The sequence below is a fragment of the Sciurus carolinensis genome, chromosome 19, assembly GCF_902686445.1.
Source record: "Sciurus carolinensis chromosome 19, mSciCar1.2, whole genome shotgun sequence".
In the NCBI taxonomy this organism is placed as follows: domain Eukaryota; kingdom Metazoa; phylum Chordata; class Mammalia; order Rodentia; family Sciuridae; genus Sciurus; species Sciurus carolinensis.
Window position 1 is genome coordinate 14,525,966 of NC_062231.1, and position 25,436 is coordinate 14,551,401.

General features: G+C 47.6%; 1 protein-coding gene across 9 annotated transcripts in view; it reads left to right on the forward strand.

The window, feature by feature from the left end:
- Window positions 1–5,535: 5,535 nt before the first annotated feature.
- Atp2b2 (ATPase plasma membrane Ca2+ transporting 2) overlaps window positions 5,536–25,436 on the forward strand; it is a 354,925-nt gene continuing 335,024 nt past the window's right edge. For all 9 annotated transcript variants that reach the window (XM_047534510.1, XM_047534498.1, XM_047534504.1 and 6 more), the window contains exon 1: window positions 5,536–5,683. The gene's annotated coding sequence lies outside the window, so the exon portion shown is untranslated. The remainder of the gene's footprint in view (window positions 5,684–25,436) is intronic.

The window sequence follows — 25,436 nt, forward strand, 5'->3', positions numbered from 1 at the left end:
CACAGCAGATGTTAGCTCCCTCACAGGCAGGCTTGCCCTGCACGTGGGCTGGGGGTCAGACAAAAGTTCTCCAGCTAAGAGCTGAGCTTATTTGCCGAGGGAAGGCAGAGAGGCACTAACAGCACATTTTTGAATGCCACACAGAGTCTCACCATCAAAAGGCTGCTGCATCTTCTTCCAAGATGACATTTAAAGACCAAATATTTATGGGAGAAAGTCCTTTCCTTCTCGGCAGTCCTCCGCACTCCACCCTCTTTCTTCTACTTCTTGGCTGTTCAGGTTCTCCGAGGTCTGGCTTAAATCACATCCTAGGGTCAAGCTTACCATAGCTGTATTGTGTTTGGTCGTCTTAGAATTTAAAAAGTTCTTAATTATTTAATGACATTTAAAAATCAAAGAGTATTTACACAAAAATCCAGATGTCCAGCTTCTCTTGAAAACTGGTAGTCTAGCTTGGCCAAAGACACATGGAGCTGAGCAGTGACTGAACTCATTCAACAGGGCAGATGCTGCTGCCCCCACTGGTTCTTGTACTTCCCAACACAGAGTTAGAGGTTACTTGGTCCACCTTCTCTCCCAGCAGAAGGGCTCAGACTAAGGTCTCTGGGAAGATCATGCCCTCTGGGGGCTGCAGTCTGAACTCTGGAGCCCCATCCTACCCTCTCTTGTCCCACAGAACATAGTTGGTCCCTCTAGTACATCACAATCCAGAAGTGGCCTGGAAACTCCTCTCCGTCCTCAGCATTATCTGCAGTCCCTGACATGACAAGGTTTCCTGCCCACAAGCATGTTAGCTATTCCCACAGCCATCCCTGGCGAATATTAAATCTGTAGTCAATTTGAATCCCCAGTATTCTCCATCAAATCTGTGACTTTCAAGTCAGATGAAGAGTCTCCATCTGAACTTGAGGGATTGGATCCTTAGAACTACACCACAGGACCAACTCTTAGTTCTTGTTTAATTTCACCTTCCTGAACACAGAACCATGGAGGAAACAGTCATTCAGGATACTTGCAAGCCTGGAGTTGTCCTTCCTTGCCACACTGGTCTAAGTTGAGCCCAAAGGTCATTCTTTTACATGGAGAAGTGGAGTTCCAAGCATTTCTTCATTTTCTACCTTAGGCCCCCCTATGTCCACCTGTGCCTACCTTCTCTTACTCAGAATCCTACTAAGTTGGCCCGGTTTTGCTTTCCTGAGCAAACCAGAGCTTCCACGGGCCTATCCCCTTCCCAGATCCATTTCTACATCTCAGCTTAGAGACCATGCATTGCACACTTTCCCCTTTGAACCCTGTTTACCTGCAATGGCCTGGTGTACTCTGTGTCCTGGGGGCACATGTGTTAAATAAATGGATGAAGAAGTCCACTCTCATTCTGATCCAGTGGGGAGCCCTGTAGTGTAAATGGCACCTCAAAGGATTTTGCCACTTAGTGGTTCCCATTGGCTAAGGAGAATACCCTCCAGAGAAGGGTGCAGGTGAGAGAAGGCAGCACCGGCAGAGCTGGGGGCTGGGTGTACCTGCCAGGTAGAGGGCAGGGTGGGCCATCAGCAGCATCTGCTCACACACACCTGCCTTGCAGAATTGTTAGGAGGGTGAAACCAGCATGTTGAAAATACCAAGCATAATCCTTGACAGTGTTTAACTGTGTTTTCTGTCATTGTCACTGTTTCTTCAAAACCCAGCTGAAGTTCCACCTCTGAAGTCTTCCTCAATGGCTGTCTGCAGACTGAATCGTTCCTCCCTGAGGCTGCTTCAGCACTTAGTATTTTGTCCTTTTCATGAAAGTTTTAAATTTACACAAGTAGAACATGCCTGTAAAAGACCCTCACAGCATCTGAAACATATAGGAAAGGATATCCCCCTGCCCTATGTCCTACCAGGCGGGAAGCCCTGTGAAATCTTTATGAGTGGCACTTTTACCTTGAATATGTATTTGGGTTCAGTTTTCCTAAGAAATGTCTGCTTAGCATGTGAACTGAACTTTCTAGATCATAGGATGGGGTGGAGTGAGGTGTCAGATACACCTGTCCAGCCTCCTCCTGGAGATTCCCCTAAGGAGACTTGCCTCAGGCCCAGAGATCTCTTTACAGGTCCTGTAAGAAGTTCTCTGGGTACGTTAGGTAAAAACCTATCTGAGAGCATGTTTTTAAAGGTGGCTTCCATCTGATCACTGTCTAGCTCATTAATTTATTTAGACGGCTCCTCTTTTTTGTTAGTAAGATTATTTTGTGCATGGGCACTTACTTTCGGTGAGACTAAAATAGCAACACACCATCATGGTGAGGAGTAAAGAAATTTACAAAGGCATCTTTAATCCCAGAACGTCAGAACCAGATTTGAGGAGCTTCCAGGGAGGCCTGTGCTTACCTTCCGACTCTGGCCCCGAGAGGGCCCGACCATCCTTGGTTTTGCTCTTAGATATTTCTGGCTTCTGCCTTGCTCCCAGGATGACAGGGGGGACGTAAGCTTCTCTCTCTGCTTATGAACTCCGGGACGACATGCGCACTGACTCGCCAAGTGCCAGCCGCTTCCCCATCCCTTCTTCCTCATCCAGCAGAGGAAGCGGCCATCTCCCTTGGCATTTGCTGCCAGTTTCATCTCTCAAGAAGTCTTCAAATTTTAAGAGTCTGTCAAGAACCTATTTTTAGTGGAGTAAGACTTCTCCTGGGTGTCCAGATTGGCGGCGCTTCCTCTCTGCCAGATGGGCTTCTGAGTTGTGAGTGGAGCCTCCTGTGTCCTCAGCTCTCACATGCTGGTCGCCTCATGTAACCTTCGCCACGTCCCAGCAGGTCTGCGCCCTCCCCTGCCCCACTGCCTGCCCACTGTCAGGTGAGGAAACAGGCTCAGTGAGGACAGGGACTTGTCTAAGTTCCACATGCAGGAGGAACAGAGCAGGCTGTCTGCTCTGAGGCGGCTCCTGCACCCGACCTGCTTCTCCTTCCCATCCTGCACTCTGTACTGAGGTGCCTGGTTCATTCCGTTCCCCAGGTCTGCGGTGTCTCTGAAACGGACATGACCATGGTCTTCTCGGGAGAGAATGGGTGTCTGTGTGGTGGCAGGGGAGACAGTAAACAGCGTGGATCGTCCACCTACTAGCTAAGAGTGCCAGCCTGATGGCCAGAAGCTGACCGCAGTTATGTTGTGTTAGGTCCTCTTAAGAGTTTAAAAAAATTTTTTTAATTAGTTGATGACATTTAAAAATCAAGAATGTTCACATGAAAAATTCAGATGTCTACCTTCTCCTGAAAACACAGAAAAGTGGCAATCTAGTGACTCTGCTTGACTGCATCAGGCAGCACTGAGTTGTGGCTGTGCCCATTCCACTGGGTGATGCCACAGTCCCCCCATCATGCCTCTCAACACCAAGGCACTGCCAGCTGCTATTGGTCACCTCACATACACTGTTGTTTTTCTCTTATTGTAGATTCCGGAAAAGAGAGCTATAAGCCAGAGTGAACCCACCTCACTTGGTATTGCATAGTCCTTACAGGCATTTAATAATCCCTACTGTCCCCCAAATCCCTACCCAATCATCTTTGAAAATCCCCCCCTGCCTTAGCATAGAACGGGTGTTCACAAGCAACCGTAGCAAGCGTTTACTGAATGCTTGCCATAGCCAGATGAGGCTATGGAATTGGTTACCCTTTCAACAGATGCACCAGCGGACTCAGAGAGATTGAGGCCATGCCCAAAGTCACACAGCTAGTGAGTTTTGTCTCTGGAACTTTTATGACGTCACTCACTTTTGCATTGAGATTCCTCTCGTTTTGTGGCTTTTGGTGCACATTCCTTTCATCTTTTCAACCTACTTGCTGGTTTCTAAAGTTTTCGTAGAAAGAGATCGCTACTAAGGTCAAGCCTCAGCAGCATGACTGGGCACAGGCTGCTTGAAAGAGAGGAATGACATTTTCATTAAGGATGACATGGCACAGTGCTAAGTGCACATGGGGAAGGACATTGTTAATCAAGGTAGAAAAGGCATGGAAAAGCCTTGAATGACATTCTGAGGCTGTGGGACTTCCGTGGACAGTGGGGAGCTGTGAAAGGTTTTACAGCAGGACTGGGAATAATCCATGTGGCTGCAGAAGGGAGGCTGAGAGCATGTCACTGTGAGAATCTAAGAGAGGTGTTGAGCTCTTCAACAGAGAAGAGAGCAGGTGGATGGGGAGACTGCGGAGGCCCTAGCAGAGAAGGCCTGGGAAGTGGCTACAGTTGGCCATCAGGAGGCACTGCAGTGTCATTAACTGGAATAGCAAAGTGGGAGATGTGGGTTGGTGGGGCATCTCTGAAGGAATGCCCTCTGGGTGCCCCTGGATACAGCAGGAGATGCAAGTGCCACCTGCCAAGCCTAATGTGGAACAGTGAGAAGGTCGTGCTCTGAGCCAAGAAGAGCCAGGAGACACCTCCACTCACACCTGTGGGATTTCCTTCTGGTCACTGGCTTCTCAGGCCACCTCTTTTTCCTTGTAAACTTAAGCCCCCAATAGTGAATAACCCTGCCTCATCCTAGGACTGCAGAATGCAGGCCATGGTCAATTTGGGTGCTCTGAATGGTAGCAAGGTCCCAGCCATTCTCAGGAAGCAGGTGTTGGAGACACCCAGACCCCAAGATCCTCCCTCATTAAGTCAAGGGCAGAGGAGGGGAGTGTACCATGATCTGGTTCTCCCCACTCCACCCCACTGGGTGGGGACCCATCTTCTCCTCTCTCCTTGTGAGTAGTGCATTCGGCTTTTTATAAAGCCAATAAATAAATAAGCGAGTGGGCATGATTAATTGATGCCATGGAGCAGACCCAGGCACTGGGAGTCAGGTGGCCTGCCGGGCTTCCTGGTGGAGCTCAGCTTTTCAGCTACTGGGGCCTGCGCCAAGGAGGGGAAGCCTGCCTTGGGGAGGTGCTTTCGGTGTGTGCCTGGGGTTTTCAACTTTCTCCTCAGGCTGGGGCCTCTGTCCTGGACTCCTCAGGCTCTAACCAGGGCCAGGCAGGAGGCTGGGGCCAGCAGGTACCTTTGTTCCTTCCCCTCTCCTTTCCTGGGGGGTCTAAGAACCCTTGGGCTAAACTCCCTAGGAGTGGTCCTCCAGTTTCCTGCTCCAGAGCTAGCCTCCCTATGTCAGCTCCACACCCCTGTGCGCTCCACCCCGTTTGACCGGTCCACAGATTTTGTGTGCTGGGGAGCCTTGGGGCACTATGACCCGTGGAGAAGAGTGGGGAGGGGTGCCTTTAAGGGCCAGGCTGCGGGTGGGGGTGGGGTGGGTAAGGGGCTGGTGCTGATGGAGGTACCTGGTGATGGCGCCCCGGGGAGAAGCTGGAGACCCATCTCCAGACGCCCCAAGTGCGAGAGTGGAGGGGGCGCGGATGGGACGGTGCGCTCTGGGTCCAGGGGGGCGCTGTCCGTGCAGAGTTTGGGGAGGGCCTGAGGGGAGCGCGCGGGGGCGGAGGGAGTGGGGAGGAGGGAGGAGGAGGGAGGCGGGCAGAGCGCAGTGCAGCGGTGGCAGAGGCGGCGGCGGAGGGAAGGAGGCAGGCGGGCGGCGGCGGGGCCGCGGGACGAGGCGAGCGCGGGGCAGCCGCGGCCGAGGAGCCGCAGCCGCAGTGGGGCCGGGCCGGGCCGGGCGCGCACCAGTGGCGGCGGCAGCGGCAGCGGCAGCGGAGGCGGCAGCATCTTGCTCCCGGAGCCGGCGCAGGTGAGGCAGGGGCGGCCCGCCCGGGGCTCTGGGCCTCTTCCCTGCTCCTTAGGTCTCTACCTCCTTCCCTGCTGGCTTCTCTTTCATGGCGTTCGCCCTGAGGACCCTCACCAGTCAAGAGTCCGAGCTCTATCCAAAGCTGGTCCTGGGTCCCCTCTTTCCGCGGAGGCAGGCGCCTTGTCAGCAGTGACCTTGAGCGGGCACCAAAAGGCGGGCGGGGCCAGCCTGGGTGGGCGCCCGCCTGTGGACCCAGCACCTGCGATTGCGGGGAGGGGGCGCGCCTCGCGCCTGTCGCGCGCAAACTTTCTGGGCTGAGCAGCTGCGCTGAACTTGCGGGGGGGGGCGGGGGGGTCGTCCACGGTGCTAGAACCCCCCAATTTCCTCCTTTCCTGCTGGCTTTGATTCCTTTACCTGACTTCCCCTCCCCTCCTTTCTTTCTAGCTATTTCCTTCAGATCGGGGACATGTCCAGAGCTATGGACATTGACCCTGGGCCGGGGTCTTCTCCCTTCCAGCCTCTAAGAGTGGAGGTGCTGAGGACCCAGAGCAAAGTGCCTTTTGCATCTCTGGCCTCACCTCCTTTTTCCAGGCATTCCCCATCCTGCTCACCTCCCTTCCCTAAACACGTGCCAGTCCTCCACCTGGTGACAAGCGCTCAGAAGCCCCTCCTTAGTAAGTAGAGCTTTCAGATCCTCCGCAATGTCATGTTTTTCAGGCGGGTGTCAAAGACTCCTTGGAAAAGGGGACTTGGGCAGATATGCTTCCTGCACTCACAGTGGACCATTAAGTTCTTGAACAGTTGGATTCACCCAGGGCCTGGTCATCCCTACTGCCCTGTGGCCTCAGGAGAAAGGGACATCCTGGTGGTCAGGGCTGTCCTAGCTCTAGAAACAAAGCCTCCTGGAACATTAGCCTCAGAAAAGGGACACCAGGCCCAGAGAGGGTGAGCCACCTCAAGGTCACACAGTCAGAAGAACATGGAAAACTGGGCTTTCTTGTGATGGGTTAAGGTATATGGTGAAGACTCCTGTTTGGTTTCTAATACCTGAGGGGTTTGGGCTCTGGGACACTGTTTCTTACTAGCTATGTGACTGAAAAATTGCTCCCTCGCTCTGACTCAGTTTCCCCCATGTCAAACAGGAGAAGCCACCTCACTGGGCTTTTCTGATGATTGAGGTAATTAATGTTCTTACCATCATGCTTAATGCATGGTTTGTGGCCAAAATATTTTGGCTACCTGCATGTGAGTTTCCCTTCTGAGCCTGGAAGGAAGGGCAGAGAGGGTTGATCATTTCCATTCTCTTCCTTCTGCTTCTGGTACCTAGATTAGGCAGGTTCTCCCCTGTGGTGGTGTGGGCTGGTGTGGGCAGCCCCTGCTGGAACCTGTGTCTCTCCAATGTTCCAGAACCAGCACCCTCAGGAACCCGCTGTACCTAGCTAACTCTGGGCTGTGCTTTCCTGTTGCTTCCGTAGGGAAATCAATACCTTATTTCTAACTGGGAAATGAAGACAGGGCCCTGCTGCAGCCCCAGGAAGAGACCCTCTTGCCACATAGTCTGAGGAGCATGCCCTCACCACACCCTCCATCTGACACTATTCCCCCGCCACCAGGGTGCTCCTGGCAACAGAGGAGATGGTAGGAAGGTGGGGAGTGGGGCTCATTCATTCACTCACTCACTCAACCAAACCTTGATTCTTGTCTTCTCTAAATGAAAAAGTACTTGGAGTTAACCCAAAGATCAACCATAACTAGCAATAAAGTTCCTACCATATTCCAGGCATTTGCTAGGCACTGGAGATACATTCATTCATGTGACAAATTTGAATTATGTACCTACTATGTGCTAAGCACTATTTGCTATGCCAGGGACACATTGGTAAGTAAAACAGACCCAAGTTCCAGTCATGTAACCTGGCTATATAACTTATCATCCAAACAGAGGTACTTCTGAGTAAGAGGGGCATGACCAATAATAGCACCAGGACCACAGGCATAAACAGGAAGGATCAGTCACACTGGGACGCATGGCTCCCCTGCAACCTTGAGGAGTTTACAGGCCCGTGTCCAGGAGAGCTCTTAATATTTTTTGAGGATTTACTTTTTGACAGACGCTGTGGCTAAGCACGCTTGGGTTGTCAACTGATTTAATCTGCACCAGGCCATGAAGTTGGCATTACTATGAGCATGTCCTTGGTAGTTGTAGTGCTGGGATCTCTTCCACTACTTAACTGATGGGCTGCACAGCCTCCCAAAGATGGTGACACCAGAACCCAGGGTGCTCATAGTTCTCTCAAAGAGGTCCTCAGATGACTGGCAGCCAGTAGCAAAAATGCTGTAATTGATGTGTTGTAGAAGCAGCCATTGAGACAAATTCTGCCTGGAAAAATCAGATAGCTTTGTGGAGGAGGGGCCCTTCCTTTATTCTGGACCTTGAAATGTAAGTTAGGATTTGACAGAACTGTGAAGGTCGGAGGTTGGTGATGGTAGTGGTGGGTGGCTTGAATCATTCCAGGCCTGGGGTGCTGAAGCTTAGAGGTGTGAGGTATACAGACGGGGGGCACCACCCCACAAATAGGTTCAGATCCAGTTGTGATAGGACAGGTGTTAGCTCTGAAACACTAGAAGCCAGCAGAGTTTAAGTCCAAGCATGGTTTTGGGATGGCAAGTGAGACCTTCTGAATTTTAGAATGCTCTGAAGATTTAACTATTTGGTAGGAGGGAGCAAGAGAGAGAATTCATTATACAGAATTTCTGTTTGACTTTTCCATAACCTAATCTATACTATGGACTACCTGCAAGGTCATGGAAGTCATTTTGTTATACAGAATCAGTGCAGATGGATTTTATCAGCCTGTAGCAGCAAAGAGATTTTACCAAGCAAACTGATTGCCAAGAAGAGAAATATTAACCTGGTTGAGGGAGAGGGGTTTTAGCAGCATCGTTTGCAAATAAGAAATAGTTTCATTATAAATTAAATCTTTTCCATTTATTAAATCATATACCAGAAACTCTGACTTCCTCTTCCCTTCCCTCCTCTTTATGTCACCTCTGTTGCCATATAAATCTGAGAGCAGTAGAACTGCATTTCTTTAGTGATGACTTATTTCTCAGACTTCTTGTTCATTTAGACTGACCTCCTTTCCTCCCTCTCCAATTAAGTGGAATTATTAAAGCTGGATGGTATCTAAAAATTTGAATCTGGTAACAAAGAACAAAGAGGGAGCTTTGGTGCTAACTTTTAGGACCTGGGATTGGAAAGTCAGGCTAGAAAGATTTAGGAAGCAGAAGAAAAGTCGAAGGAGAGGGAAAGAGAAGGGAGCAGGGCCAGTTTGTGGGTGAGATTGGTGCTGAAAAGGGTCCTTGCACTTGATTTAATGTTCTCCAGTCGTCATGTTGCAAACTTCGGTAATTTTTGAGATTTTTCAGTTTACACTGGGTCCTACAAATTAGGTAGCTTATCTCGGGAGCAAGAGAGTCGACGGTCAGAAGAGAGAGAAAGAGGGGGAAAAGATAGAGGTAGGAGAAAAAAAAGAAAGTAAATTTTAAATGGTCCGCTGTGGCTGGGGTATAGCACTGCAAAAAAAAATAATAAATTTTAAAAAATTACAAAACAAATGAAAGTCCCTGCTATATGTCAGATGCTCTGTGAAACTGTTTTCTGTTTATCTGTCTTAATCTTCATGGCAGTCATATGAGGGAGGTGATCTTTATCCCTGTTTTAAAATGTAGGTGTATTATTATTCAGGTGTGTTAAGGCCAACAGATCAGGAGACAGCTGCCATAGAGAAGACGGTTACAGTTCCCAAGAGGAGAGGGCATGCCACACCAGGCAAGGCCTGGGGAAGTCCCAGGGGCAGGCAGGAGGCAGAGGGAGCAAGCAGAAAGTAGGGGCAGAGCCTTTGCTGCGGCTTCCTCGGGAAGGCACCAGGGAGGCAGGGGAGGCAGTTTTTATCATTTCAGCAGATTCTGGGGCATAATGGCCGTCCCTAGTTGTCTGGCACCAGGCCCTGGATGACGAAGGGGGGAAAAGAGTGACCCAGAATACCAGAGCTCCATAAAGGTGTCTGGGTCTGTAGGCTCTGGATTGGTGCCTTGCTTTTACTCTTTCTAGGAACTGACCAGCCCTGGGGTGGGGAGGAGAAGTTCCTCCTGGGTCAGCAAAGCCCCAGGACATCAAGCACCAAATGCAGAAACTAAGAAACAGTTATTACAATTCCCCATTTGACAGATGAAGAAACTGAAACTCAAAGAGATTTAAGTTTAAGAGCTCAGACAAAAATCACTCACCTGGTGAGGTGATGCTGGGTTAAGGTGTGTGCTATGGAGTTGGAACTGTGCATGAGGGACCCTCATAACTATGATCTCTACATATCTACAGTAGTTTGAGGGATGGAAAGTGGAGGAAGAAAATACAGTTGACCCTCCCCATCCACAGGTTCCACATCTGTGGATTCCAACAACCACAGATAGAAACTGGGGGAAAAAATTGTTTGTATTGACACGTACAAATTTTGTTCCTTATCATTATTGTCTAAACAATATGGTACGACAACTACTTTGATAGCATTTATCTCATATTAGGTATCTTCTAGAGATGATTTAAAGTATGTGTGAAAGTTCAGTGTAAATACACAATGTTCCCTCATATAGGGAACTTGAGCATCTGTGGATTTTGGCATGGGAGAGTGTCCAGGAACCAATGTCCTGATGATACCAAGAGACAAATGCATGATTTTTCTCCTGGATACAATAGAGGTGAAGTTAGAGGTCAAGGCTTCAATTTTGGGACAGGTGTCAAGTGGGGGCCTTGGAAGCAACCTCTGGGAGGGCATCCACATGGAGGTCCTGCCCAGGTAAGGAGGGTAGAGTAGAGCACAAGCTTTCCGGCCAGCAAGCTCCCTCCCAAGAGGAGGAGGGGCAATTCAGATGACCACGCCCCCATCCTTCTTCCCAAGTTGGCCAATAAGATAAGACTCCTCCTCCATGGGGCGGAGCTAGGGAGGGGCTGGGAAGGCAGAGTGAACTCTGAGGAGGATTCTCCTCTTAGGGAAGGGGAGTGAGGAAGTTTGGAAGGACCAGGGATGTTCCTGCAGAAGATTGTAAAACCCTTCCCTCCACCAAACATACTATCTTATAAGGCTGTGCATTTTGTGGGCTATAAGGAGAGGGGACCCCATAGCTTTCATCAGATTCCTAAGTAACAGGAAGCAACTCTGAGTTAGAAAAGAAATGTCGGGGATGCAGGTTGGGTGCTGAGCAAGCCTGGTCTAACCTCATTACCAAGTGAGGAGAAGACCCTTTGGTTTTAAAAGCATGAAACAGAATGCCTCCCGGTGTTTTCTGGCACCAGCTCAGGTGCTATAAACATTGTTACATTGTAATGTAACATCTAGGCAGGATTCTGTAGTGATGGGTTAACCTCCCTCCTTATTTAAAAATCAAAAGATGGCACTTAGGAAAATGACCAACACTCGTACTGGGCTCAGCCTAAGAAAATGGCCATGGAGTAGGGGAGGGTTTGGTAGGTGAACATGACAAAGACTGAGCAGATGAGTTTGTGTGTCCTTGTTCAATGATAAAAGTGAAAATAATGATCTGTACCGTTTGATGCTTTGTCCTCTTTATATCCTTCTACCTGGAAATGAAGCAGGGACTGCAAGTAGTAGCACAATGGCTTTATGGGTAGTTCTAATCACAGGAAAGCCACCATTCAGTGTTTCTTCTTTGTTCCATCCTCTCTCTCTCTCTCTCTCTCTCTCTCTCCTGCCCCCACCCACCTCCCCAGGAGAAGACTATGGTCCTGGATCTATAACCAGGTAGCTTCCATCAAGGGCTTGCTGTGTACCAGGCTATGCCATATACTTTTTATCATCAACTTTACTGAATAAAAGCAGAGAGTGTTAACTTAGGACCAGAGAGGTTTCGAAAATTGCCCATGGTCACATGGCAAATGAGATTGTAGGCATCCTGGCAACACCTCCCTGCCCTCTTAACTCCTATGATTAACCTCTGGACGTTTGGCTTCTGCTGTTCTTGCTGTTGTGTCTCAGATTTCCCCTTCTGATGCCCAAGGCCTAGGGTGCTGTCTCCCCTCTCCCCATCTCTCCAGAGTCTCTGAACAGCTCCTGAACATTTCACACCATCCCTGGTGGGGACTTTTCTGGATTCTGAAGTCATGGGTATCCTTCTTGGAGCTCTGGACAGAATAGAGAAAGGGAATGGTGCAGGTATGGGATTGAGGAGGCACTTGGCTGCCAGGCTCAATCCTGGGTGGAAGGAATGGCAGCAGTCTGGAGGAATATGGCCATTTAGTCCACATCTGCAGAGAAAATAGTTTGAAGGTAAAGCAGCAACTACCGTCCAAGCCTTCTGGGATTACAGTCCTAGCAAAGCACTTTATAATCATGTCCATGTGATCTTGGGTAAGTGGCTTCTGGGCTCTCATTCTCATTTGTGAAAAAGGATATGAATAGTACCTCTCTCATGGATGAGACAAAAGTCCTCAAAACAGCTCCCAGGAAGCTCTTCACAATGTCCGCCATTACTGTTTCTTACCAACAGCACTTTGTCTTGGATGGGGCACTTTCAACCAATATGCCGGTCTCTTCATCCTCACCGCAAGCTTGTGATGTGATTTGGTAAATATTAGCTTCTTTTCTTCATCAGGTGGTTTCGCTTGATGAAGCCAGATCTCCAATCCAGGCTGTGGATTTCTTGTTCCAAGCTGACCTCACCACTCTGGCACCCACTCTGGGCAGCCAGCAGCCCACTGGTACAAGGATGTTGCTGTCAGGTTCCTCCAGGTTGCGTGAGCTGGGGGTTGGAAAGCAGTTAAGTTTTAGACTTTCATAGGGGGAAGTTGTGAGAAGAATAGGCTCTGCTCCCAAAGGAAACAGGTCTCAACATCTGTTGCCCAGTTGTCACTGTGCTTTAGAGAAGGTGGGACTGATTGGGGCAGCCTGCCTGTCTGCCTTCCTTCCGTCCTTCTTTGCATTCTTGGGCCCTGGCACAAAGTAGGTGGTTAATGAAAATAAGATGGATTTTTAAAGTTTCTTATGAATTCAGATAGCACCCCCCCAACAACAGTGACATTAACAACAACACAGAACTCTAGGATAAGGCCACCATTGATTGTGATTGTTGTCCAGTGTTCCATAGGGATATCAGCATGGACCATCAAACTGTGATCAACTGAAAAATCTGCTTCTGATGCTATTTGAGAAAATGAAGTATTGAGTAAACACCCAGTAGTCATGATGGGCGAGCCTTCGGTGGTGAGGATGTGAAGAGGGCACAGTATGTAGGAGGGGTCTGTAAGAGATACACTATATAAGAACTGGCATTAGGGACAATGCCTCTATGAATGGAATCTCTGGAACATTGCCATCAGGAGTAGTTAAGAGCATGAGTCTTGGAAGTTCTACTGCCTCCAAAAATCAATGCAAGTCACCTCTTTCCCTTCTCCTTTTCCCCTCTTCCTCTTCTCTCTTTTCTTTTAAAAGTAGGAATCTGGCTAGTCATTAGCAATATCAAAATATCTACAACTTCTTCCTCTCTAGCCACATGATAAATGGAAAACGTTCTCCTTTTGATATTAGTTATAACCATTTGTCTTGCAAATGAACTTTGAGAAGAAGTGATGCATCTTTTCTGGGTGGAAGCTTTAATAACCAACAGGCTGTTGGTCACTTTCCCCCTTTTTCTCCATTGGCAATCAAGGCAGCATGGAGATGGAGCCTCTCTCAGTCTGGTTGTTTCAGTCAAAACCAGAGGGAAGGGCCCCCAGTCATGCTGTAATGGCCCTGTAGCATCAGTGAGGAAAAAAAAACCTTTGTTTTAAACCATTGATACATTGGATTTATTTGTCACTGCAGACACACTTAGCCCAGACTAACTAATTCAGGTAGAGTGTAGGCTGAAATAGTACCATCTTGTTGAAAAAAAAAAAACAACTTTTTTTTTTTGTATCAGGGATTGAACCCAGGGGTGCTTAACCACTGAGCCACACCCCCAGCCCTTTTAAATATTTCATTTAGAGACAGGGTCTCGCTGAGTTGCTTAGGGCCTCACTAAGTTGCTGAGGCTGGCTCTGAACTGGTAATCCTTCTGCCTCAGCTTCGCCAGCCGCTGGGATTACAAGGTGTGCGCCACCATGCCTGGCATTTATTGAGATACTTTTGAGTCTCTTAATTACTTCAACTATGGTGCCAAAAATTTTAGTGTTTGAATATGCCGTAACCACTGCCCTGTGAGGTGACAGCCAGTCTCCCCATCATGGCTGACGTGGACTTTTCTGATTTTGCCCTGGTTTGATCTCCCCATGCCGTCTCACTAGCCTATAGCATCCCCACAGAGGGCCCTGTGCTTGCACATCTCCAGGCTTTTGCTCATGCTCTGCCCTGAAGGGGGCATCCCCCAGAAAATCATGTCACTTGCTGAGTGTCTGAGTTGGAGGGTGACAAGTGCCTAGAGAGGGGAGTGTGGGGAGGGAGAGAGAGGAGCCCTGGTTTTCTTCTTTGAAGCCCAGAAGGCAGAGTTAGGACCGAGAGCGATTCCTGCTCAATGAGAGTGAATTCTCCAGCCCATAGAGCTTGGCCTGGCCCAGTACTGTGTTCACAGCACTAGGAAGTTTCCAGGCAGAGGCAGGTATCATGGAGGGAGCTCTAGGTTAACAGGAGCATGGCAGACTCTCCAATCCTGCCTCACATGACTGTAGGGAAGATTGCCCAAAGAGGGTGGATCTTGGCTGCCAGTCTATATGTATTTTTTCTCTTTTCAAAATAAAAGTAGCTTTTTCTCCCCCTGGTTATAGAGCTGTTACATAATGATTATATAAAATTCAAATGGTATCAAAAAGTATAAAGAAGAAAGTAAAAACTCAGATGAAATGCCACAGAACAGCCAGCTCCCTTTAACATTTTGTCAAATGTTCTTCCAGATATTTCTCTATGACTGATAGGTACACAGATAATAATAGAGTATGGGCATCTTAAATATCAATAAATATATCTCCATTCATCTTTTATGAGTGGCTCTAATAAAAGATGGGTACTTAAGTTGCGTCTAGAATTTTGCTATTGTAAGGCAACACTGTCACATTCCCGATGTGAACCTCTGGGCACGTGGGCAGGCATCTCCTGAGGATGAATTCCCAGAGCAGAGTCACTGAATCAGATAAACTCTTTGGGGTGAAAGGATAAAAGAGGGACATCATGCAAAAGTGTCTGAAGAAAGAGCGGTAAATGGGGGACTATGCCTGGGCTGGAAGGTTAGTGGGAACCCAGATGTAGAGAGTAGAAGAGAGTGGGCAGGAAGTACAGGGAGATGGTTTAAGAGAGCTCCAGCCCAGTTTTAGGTGAGCCATTCTCCAGGCCAAGGGTATGTGTGGGTGACAGAATTTATGCAAAGCCGGGCAGTTACAAGTACTTTCAAATATGTACTCTCATTTAAGCCTACCCTACCTTGAGAGGAAAGTCTTCATCTCTGTTTTGCAGAGAAGCACCTAGGGGAAAAACTGCAGAGGGCATTTTTTTTTTTTTTTTTTAATCAGGGAGGAGTTCTTTTTCAGTTGCACCCAGCCAACTTCCTCTTGTGTTTCATTGGCTGGAATTGGGTCACGTGGCCATGCCCAAACCAATCATTGCCAAGAGAATGGGACCCATGGGGCATAAATGGACCAGGGTTTATCTGAGTGAGCTAGGGACCTAGGAGCATGTATCACAATCAGGGCTCTCCCGGCTGGGAAGGTGGAGAGAGAAGCCCCTGGGGAGTCATCACCAAGTGACTGCTAACTGACTGCTCACTGGTCAGGGAGCTGTGCAAGAAAAGAGGTTAGGACATATTTCTTCCTATATCCTAGTGCTGGCACAGGACCTGGCACATGGTAGATATTGAGAAAAATACTGACTGATTGAATGAATGGATGAATGGATGAAATGCATCCGTAGATGTTTCTCCACCCAATCCTGATATTTAGGAGTCTTGATGCACCAGTCATGCTCAATGTTCTGGCAATTTGGGAGGATGGTTTAGGTACTTCAGAGAGCATAGGCATGCCACTGGCTACAAGGACATTGCAACTTAGGTGGTGAACACTAGAAAGAAAGGTGTGTAATTGGGCCTGGGCTCTAATGCAGACTGAACGTGCAACAGGGGTGTCCACTAGTACCCAGAGAAGTAGGAGGAGACAGGGACAGAACACTGTGGTGAGCAGAGGTATGTGGTGGGAAAAATCACCTGTATCCTCAGAGAGCAGATGAGAGGGGGAGAGAGCCTGAAGGGGGAGTCTTCTTGAGGAACTACTATGTCCCAGGGATTAGGGGGAGCTGAAACGAAATATCAAGTTGCTTGCACAACATTGCACAGCCAAGAAGAGGTGAGTTCTGTTGCGAATCCAGATCTCTTCAGTAAAGCTCCTTCCTGTCTGCAAAGGGGAAGTGATGGCCATTGAGGGCCCACCAAAGACCAGCAGATAGTAAGGTCAGTGTGCAAAGGGTAGCCTGGAAGTTGACAAGAGGACCTGGGAAAGACTTGATTCAGCAAAAGTGCAGACAAAAGAAAAAAAAAAAAAAAAAAAAAAAAAAAGGCCTGATGGGAGAGGCATTTGTAACAGGAGTCAAGGTGGGCTTAAGGCTGTGGCATTGATTTCAAATCTTTGCTCTGTCAATTAACAGCTGTGTGACCTTGGACAGGGCACTTCCCTTTTCTGTAGTTTCGTTTCTCCATCTGTAAAATGATGATGATAATTGAATGTGTTCAAGGCCTACCATATTATAAGAATTTAATAAATGGGGATATTCTTATGACTGGTCTTATTTTTACTCTTTGTTTTGTAATTTGGGGGGTAATTGGATCTAGAGCTGAATCCCTGGTGTGTGCTCCTGGGCTCCTCTTCTGCCTTGTCACTACCTGTACATTCGACCTTGAATTTCTCCCTTCCAGGCTTTTTCAGTCCTCAGCTATAAAATAAGGGAGGCGTGTTGGATGTTTTCTATCTTCAGCCTTGCTCCAAATCCTACATGGTGTGAAGTGGATAAGGGAGTCTATAGTGACTAATGGGATCAGAACCTAGGGGTGTCTGTGGTTGCCTTCTTCCTGGGAGAGCAAAGAAAGAGCAAGGGAAGAAGAAGGACAGAAGAGTAACTGGGAGCCAGAGCAGTCTGAGCAGCCAGCCAGGACTAGGCAGGTAAGATCATCCTGGCTCGGCAATCTGGAAATGTGTGCCGGGGTGAACAGTGGAAGCCAAATGAAGCAGAAGCGAGTTGAGAACAGCTGCCCTCAACATGGGACAATGGATGGGGGAGAAATCAATCAGCTCTTCCTGATGTCTAATACCTCAGGGGCAGGGCTTTGAAGAGTGCGTATTCAAAGGCTGAAATTGAATTTCTCAAAGTTTGCAGGAACGCTGCAATTATGCCAGAGAACATGTCTATGAAATCCCCTTGAATTCTATTTTTGGGCACAAGGTTTTATAACCAGAGTCAGAAATTGAGTGGAAGTGTGTGGGAGGCTGACCCTGGACAGCTTCCATGCTGGAGAGGAGGGGAGAATATTTTTATCTGCAAACCCCGTGCCTCATAGGGTGAGGCCAGGGAGGAGGCCGGCTCACCACTTTGGGTTTCTCACCCACTGTCGTGTTAAGATGCGAAATGTCTTTGACAGAAGTTGTTCAAATTTCTTACTTAGAGTGGGTGGCTGGAGGCCGGGGATGGAGCCAGAGAACTTGTTTGGGACTTTTGTACATTGAAACCAAAATATCTGAAACTCGATTTGCCAGAAACTCCTTTAGATGCCTCTTGTGGGGATATCACAATTTTGGGGGAGTTTGGTTTGGCTGGAGGTTTCCTCCTATATGACTGTATGACTTTGTTCTTGGCGTGCAACAAGCTGCCCTAAACTCAAACTGAAGGCAACAAGCATATATTATTACTGTCAAACCTATGGGTCAGGTAAATGGTGCAGGTACTGGCTGGGTTCCCTTGCTTTTCTGTGGTTTGCTGTAAGTCACACAGGTAGCTCCGCAGATCCTGGTGGGCTCTCACATCGTGAGAGTGACTGGCTCTAGGCTAATCTAGGATGACCTTAGTTGGAGCCACGTACCTCTGCTCCATGTATGGTCTCATCCTTCAAGCAGCTAGCCTGAGTTTGCTCACAGCAGAGTTATGAGGGAGAGAGACGGAGACAGAGAGCAGAGGCACTCTAGGACTGAAGAGACCTGGGCTCAAAATTTGCACAGGGTCACTTTCTCCATGCTCTGTTGGCCAAAGTAAGTCCCATAATCACTAAAAATTCAAGGTAAAGGGGAATAGACCTCCCTTCTGGATGGCAAGGAACCACAAAGTCAGACTGGAGAGGACTTGAATCCAGGAAGACTTTATAAGTGCGACCATCTGTGCCTTCAGTTTACATGAGCATTGACCTTCAGGGATGTCAGGGTGGGTAGCCATCCTCTTTGTGATGTTCAAGTATTTGTGATGTCCAAGACTCCCTTGATGTGAAATGAGTTTTCCAGAAGAGTCTTATCTGTGGAATTAGGAAAATGTATGTCTTCAAACGTTGAGAAATTACTTTTTGCTTATCAGACTGGTAGGGGTTAAAAATGTTCATTCTTTCAAGTATTGGTAAGAATGAGGAAGAATTAGGTACTGTGTGCTCCGCTGAGAAGTTTCTATGCTAGAGCAATAGAAACCGGGGAGCATCTATTTAAATTAACCCGAAATCCAGGTTAAAAAACTGTGGTATATCCATTCCATGGAATACTACTCAGCAATGAAAAGGAAAAACTATTCACATAGGCAACAACCTAGATGAACCTCAAGAAGTGAAAAAAGACAAAATCCAAAAGGTTACCTTCTGCATGATTTCATTTATGTAACATAAGTGAAGTGACATAATTACAGAGAAGGGAACAGATTAGTGGTCGTGTGAGAGTCTTATGGGGATGGTTTGGTTGCGTACTTTGACAGTGGTGATTATGCAAAGATAATATGTGATAAAATTTCACAGTGCATGTGTGCACATGCGCCTGCACACAAACACAGAAATGGATGCCTGTATCACTGGCTGTAGAACTGGCTGAATTAGCTCTGTGGATTGTACCAATGCCCATTTCTTGGAACTGATATTATATTCTGTTTATGCAAGATGCTAACTCTGGGAGAAGCTGAGGCCTCCCCTGTACTGTTCCTGGCAATCTTCAATGAAACTATTATTATTTCCAAATAAAAAGTTATAAAGACACAGGTGCTGTGGCCTGGTAAGTCCACTGCATAGCGTCTGTGACAGACCTAGGAGGCTCATGCAGATAATCACTGAACTCTATTGGACTTTGAAGGATTGAGAGCACCCTGCGTGCATTCAGTCACCTAATGATCATTCATCCAGTGCCCGTGGTGGGCCAGCTACTGTGCCAGACTCTGGGGATAAAGCAGTGAACAACACAGGCCAAGCCCCTGCCCTGTGGAGTTTTCATTCTGATGATTGTCACAAGAGGGAGCTGATTCCTTGGAGCAGCCACACCAAAGAATTCCACACTGCAGAAGCCAGGAAATGAGGTAGATCCACCTCTCTGTGCTAATGTGGTTCTATCTCCAGATTGTGTCTCTGCAAGGAAAGAGCAAGAAGCAGAATCGGGCATTTGCTGTGCTATTCATTTTAAGAAGGACAAAGAACCACAATCAAATGAAGGAAGAGCCAAGCATTGGTGTGCTCTTTGCCACCGTCAAACCCATCCACCTCACTAGATTGGAAGCCACATGAGGGAAGGCAGATTTGTCCTTTCTCTTCTTTGTGGTGCCCCCACACCAGAGCAAGGCTGGTACATAGGAGGCACTCAAACAGCTACTGAAGCAAAGAGGACATTGCGCCCATTTTGCAGATTGGCTGCTAGAAATGGGAGGTCCTTCGCAATGACGTATTAGCTTTTCCATGAAGAACTGCGGAGTATGGATTCAAAACTCATGATGTCAAGAACACCAGATACGGGGCTGGGATTGTGGCTCAGCGGTAGAGTGTTTGCCTAGCATGTGTGAGGCACTGGGTTCGATTCTCAGCCCCACATATAAATAAATGAAATAAAGGTCTATTAACATTAAAACAAATTAAAAAAAAAAAGAAAGAAAGAACACCAGATACCATTTCTTTCAACTTTTTCATCAGGAAACTGTTTCCTACCCCAATCCCCAAAAATCTTAGGTCTTACCTAAGTCCATTAGATGTTGGTTGTAGAATGATTCCACACTTTTGTGCTTTGGGATACAGCAGCTGCATTATCTCATTAATCCTGCTCTCAATCCTCTTTGGGGGAAATGTTTACTCATATATGCGTTCTATCTGATCTCGGTCTCCAGCCCTTCACATAAGTTCATAGGCACACAGTGACAGACAACAGGAAGTAAGGGACACAGTGCCACAGTGAAGACCAGTTCCCCATTCCACCTGCCCACCTAGTCTGTGACAGAGTACGTGGCCCATGTACAAAGGCCTTTTTTTTTTTTTTAAGGTCCCAGGGACTCTTAACCACTGAGCCACATCCCCAGCTCTTTATATACTTTTTATGTAGAGATGGGGTCTTGCTAAGTTGCTGAGGCTGACTTTGAACTCACGATCCTCCTGCCTCAGCCTCGCAAGCCCCTGGGATTACAGGTGTGTGCCACTGTGCCCAGCCACACGGAGGCCTTTCAAGGCTGGTGTGCATTCTCATCTCTCTCTGCTCCTGCTCAGCTTATTCTCTCAGCCACCACACATGTCCCCATGTGTGGTTTAGCACACCTCAGAACAGACCCCGGGGACTGTCTGTTGAGTTGATATGAGTCGAGCTTTTTTTTTTTTTTTTAAGACAAGTATTGAATTTTCAATCACAAGTAACTCTTGAATCGTACATGGCATCTGAAGTAAGAAAAAAGAATGTTTGTCTCCGTTCAACTACCTGGAGAGTTTGTGTGGTGGTAAAACCAAACCAGGGAGGGAACTAACACTGAAAGCTGCTTGTTCATTCATTCACTTACTAAATGTCTCTTAGAGGCCTGGTCTGAGCCAGGCCCTGTGTTCCTGGACGTTTGACTCTGAACCAAGCCTAGCACTTGTGAGCTTGCGGGTTAGTGGGAAGGATAAAGAACACAGGCACGAGGTGTGGCCCAGTGTCACCCTGGGGAGCCCAGCAACCTACATCCTAGAAGTCACACCCCACCAGCTGGTGCTGTGCCTTGCTGTCCTCATCAGAGGACTGCAGATTGTCCTTCCAAGTGCCAACCAAGACAATGAAACATGAAGATGCTCTTGGGGTCACTGAGACAATCATTTCAGACCCAGGGATCTCCCCAGAACGTGTGCAGGCGATAGCTATGGTCATGACCTCGACGTGTCCCTTTATCCATTTCCCTCCAGGTCCTTGTGAACATTTATTACCCTGCTGCAGAAAAAGCCTGCCAGGCCAGATGACTTGTCTGCAGCCAGTGAGCCTCGGTGCCCGCAAAGCAAAAATTAATGAATGATGGTTGGGAAGAGAGGCAGGGAATAGACAGCAGCTATTTTAGGCTTGTTCTGCCAAAGCAGATCCTAATGCCTGCATCTGTGTGTTAACTCTGCCCGCCCTTTGAGCAGAAATCAAAATCATGTTGGCTTGGGTTTTGTTTGCTTGCCAACTCCAGACTTGTGTGTCTTATAAAAATATGCAGATTTCGAACTAATGAAAAAAATAGAGTTACTGTGAAGACCAATTCTCTCTCTCCCCACCCCCCCTTTCTCTGACTTAATATGATTCATCAGAACCTTCTCAGAGCCAGCGAGTAAAATAGACTGAGGTTGGAACGACCCGAGTTCAAATCCAGGCTTTTCCACTTTCTGTTAGCTAGATCTTTCTGGGCTCTAGTTTTCTCAACTGTAAGGTGGGGATTGGACCATAGCATCCCTGGAAGATTCAGCAAGAATCCATACCGTTGGGAAAGCTCCCAGCTCCTGCTAACCCCTTAGTTGATGTTAGATTATTTTTAAAGCAAATCATTACCACCCTCTGCAACGAAAGTGACTGTCCTTCCTGTGAAGAGCATGGTGTCTGGGTTTCGAGGTTTGCATGTGAGTTACTGTGTGATCCTGGGGAATTGTTCATTACCTGGTTCACCAGCTTATGATACAGGAGGATGGGAAATCTCCAGCCTCCTGCATCACCATCCAAGTCTGGGGCAAAGAAATGGAAATAAACATTCACTGATGAGCAGATATTTTTTTTCTGGTATGTTCTATGTGTGCAGGCACGTGGAGATCCAGGAGACTTCTGCTGGACCTTAGTGCTGGGTCCAAGTGTAATGGAAATCAACCCGTGTTCAATGTGATGTTTGTTCTCTGAAAAGCAGCAGTTTTGTTTTCATGGATAAAGCTAAGCCTCCTGGTATTTGGCTGGAGTAGAGGAGCTGGTGTGGAGGAAATGGAGTAAATGTTTTCTGGATGCTAACAGCATAGGCCGGGGATAGGACTCAAGTGCTGACTAGGATACAGAGAACCACAGCTGGAACAATGGAGGAGCCCAGCCCTTTCCTGGCCAGATGGGACCACTCGTCTTAATCCTTCCCTAGCTACAGAGGTACATGGGACTTGGAAACCAGAGAGGGAGGGATCAAACTTGGTAGCCCTGGGACATACCTCATGGTGCTCATGACGTGGAATGTTTTCCTTCATAGCATGATCTATTGTATGGTTGTTTTACAAAAGTCATTCTATCAACAAAGTATGTAGAGTTATCCCTATCCCACATTGCAGATGAGACCCCTGAGGCTCCAAGGAATTATGGAACCTTCCAGAAACCACACAGCCAACATATACCTAGGCTGGAATGATACCCCCCGACACACACAGCCTCTGCTGTTTACATTCTTTTTTTAAAAATATTTTTAGTTGTAGATGAACATAATACCTTTATTTTATTTATGTATTTTTATGTGGTGCTGAGGATTAAACCCAGTGCCAAGTATGTGCGAGGCAGGTGCTCCACCACTGAGCTATAACCCCAGCCCTACTGTTTATATTCTTGTTTTAAAAGAAATATTCTCATCCTGACTTAAAAGCCTCAGTTAGGAAGAATTGAGTATCCTGAGCAGGACTTCAGAAAGTGACTGTCATGTGAATAAACAACTTGACTGAGGCTCAACAAGTACTTTGCTGAACACCTATCACATGACAGCCACTGTACTAGGAATTTGGGATTCATCAGTGAACAAAGGAGTTGTTCAATGGGTGGTTATGGATTTGAGTTTAAATATATGATTCTGAGGCTTTTCTAAAATGGTGTGGCTATTTGTACAGGTTGAACGTCCCTTGTCCAAAGAACTCAGGAGCAGAATTGTTTTAGATTTTGGAGCTTTTTATTGAATTTTGGAATAGTTGCATAGATTTTACCAGTTGATTACCCCTAATCCCCAAAACTCCAAACTCCAAAATGCTCTGAAATCTGAGTGCTTTTGATCATCATATCAGCACTCAAAAAGTTTTGGATTTCAGAGCACTTTGGATTTTGGATTTTCAGGTTGGGATGCTTAACCTGTAATTCATAACCCACTAAGAATCAGTGGGCCATGCCACTTCCTGTCCTGAAGTGAATTGTTTTCCTCCAGGACCTGATTCCACCTCTCTTCCCTTCCTCTCCATTTAGCATCGTTACACTCTGGCTGACCCTGCACCCATCAAAACCACTCTTCTGTCTCTAGAGGTGGCAACTTGCCTCCTGCAGTTTGATCATCAAAAGGGAAAGAGTTTGAAGTCCTTCATGAGCTGGGCAAGTGACAACCTATAGAAACCTCAGTTTCCCCCATCTGTAAAGTAGAAAAGCAGTAGCTCTTTTTTGCATGTCTGGTTCTGGGGATCAAAGAGTAACTCCTGTAAGGAGCGATGGAGATGTGGAGACATGTGCTCGTTATCTGTTCTTCTCCGTCTGTCTGTCGGTCACTCAGTCTACACTACTGTGTGCACACGCTCAAGAAGTGCGAGTTGTGCCCTTCCACAGCAATGGCTGCTGGCCCAGCCGACTCAATGTCATGCCCCTGGTCAATCTTAAAGGGACCTTCTTGGAGAATCAGAGCTTTGTCCCTGTCTCTGTCAATCCCAGATGGTGGACAAAGTCATGGCTGTGATGCGGCTTCCTCCCAGTGCCTTGTTTGCTTTGCCTTTTTAGAGTGAAGGATGGTATTCTTTTGACACAACCATTATTGTCCCAGTTTGATTGCCCCTGGAGCCTTTGGGTTTGCCCTGCCATTTGAGGACAGAATCCTCTGTGGGTGGGGAGCAGCATGGGAAGTGAGTGGATCAGCAGTTTTTCTCCCTCCCTTCCATTTTGATCTCTCTGGAATGTTCTTCCTCCTCTGGTTTGCTCACCCCGTCCTCGTTGACGCCCTCCTCTGTGGGGCACCTGGGTTCTGTCCTCACACGCCCACCATTGGAGGGAGGATGCATAGCCAACACCTTAACAGCATGGCAGAGGGTGATAAGCAGGGAAGGAACCAGTACCCACCAGCTCTCTCTGTGTGTCCAGTGCATCATCTTGGTGGTTTCCCAGCAACCAAACAAGGGCTGGTGCAGTACCAGTTCATGGCTGGGTGAACGGGCCCACCGCAAGATAAGGAAGAGGACGAGGAGGACAGTGGGGACTATTCCATAAAGCTAAGCAAAAGAGGCCATTTTGTTCTAAAATCACAACTTTCCTATTCTTTCTGTGTTAAAATGGCCTTTCTTCTGTGACTCTGCTGCCAGAAGGTTTTTGCTGTTTTCTCCCTGTTTTTCGATTGGGCAACTCTAGATGGCCTCACCTCATATATTTTTTGTTTGTTTTGTTTTGTGCTCATTTTATTGACCCAGGACATCACTAAATCTGGGAAATACTGAGTTATTCCATTTCAGGAGGAATAGTTATTTAATTTTGCTGACGATTTCCTGAAATAGATATTATTGTTCCCACTCCTCAAAAGGGAAAGAGTTTAAAGTCATTCAAAAGCTTGAGTGAGTGACTAGGGCAAGTGACAAACTACAGAAACCTCAGTTTTCCCCAACTGTATTAACTGAGGTAATTCAGGTACAGCGAGGGTTTTCCCCAGAGCCCACAGTGGCAAGGGCAAGTCTTGAACATGGTTCTGATGCATGCCAAGGGCTCCAGCCCCGGGCTATTCTGTGAGAGGTTCAGGGTGGTCCAGGGTGATGAACCCAGTGGAATATATGGAGATTTGCAGCAGGTAACTTGAGGGTTTGTTCCATGAGAAGGTCCAAGAAGCCCTTTTAGGCACACTGTGCCAACAAATGAGGTGACAGCGTCGGATCTTCAAATCTGATGTCTTTGGCTCAGCCAAACCCTCACACCTTGCCCAGATGGTATCCCTCCCTGAGTCATGAGCCTGCCCTCCTCCCTGGTTGAATGCCCAGCAGGATCAACATTACCCAGGTGGTTTCCACACAGGTACAGAAAAGAGAAAGACTCTCACGATCGCTTTGCTTTGTCTTTTTCACCTGGAGGCTTCACGAATGCCTTTTGGGGCTGCATCCCATTTGGTCTTCACTGCACTTCGTCCTCAGTCAAGCCAGGGGTCCCACGAGGCCCATCTGATGTGCAGGGGAAGCGAATGGCCTGCATTCTGGGGAGTAAGCACTGCAAGCGTTTGGTAAAGCGACCCTGTTGGTTTGGCTGGCCACCAATGGCCTAGTGAGGGACAGATCATGATACCAATGTATCATGGCAAGAAGGTGAACCCCAACCATGTCTGAGAGAAAATTTTCTTTC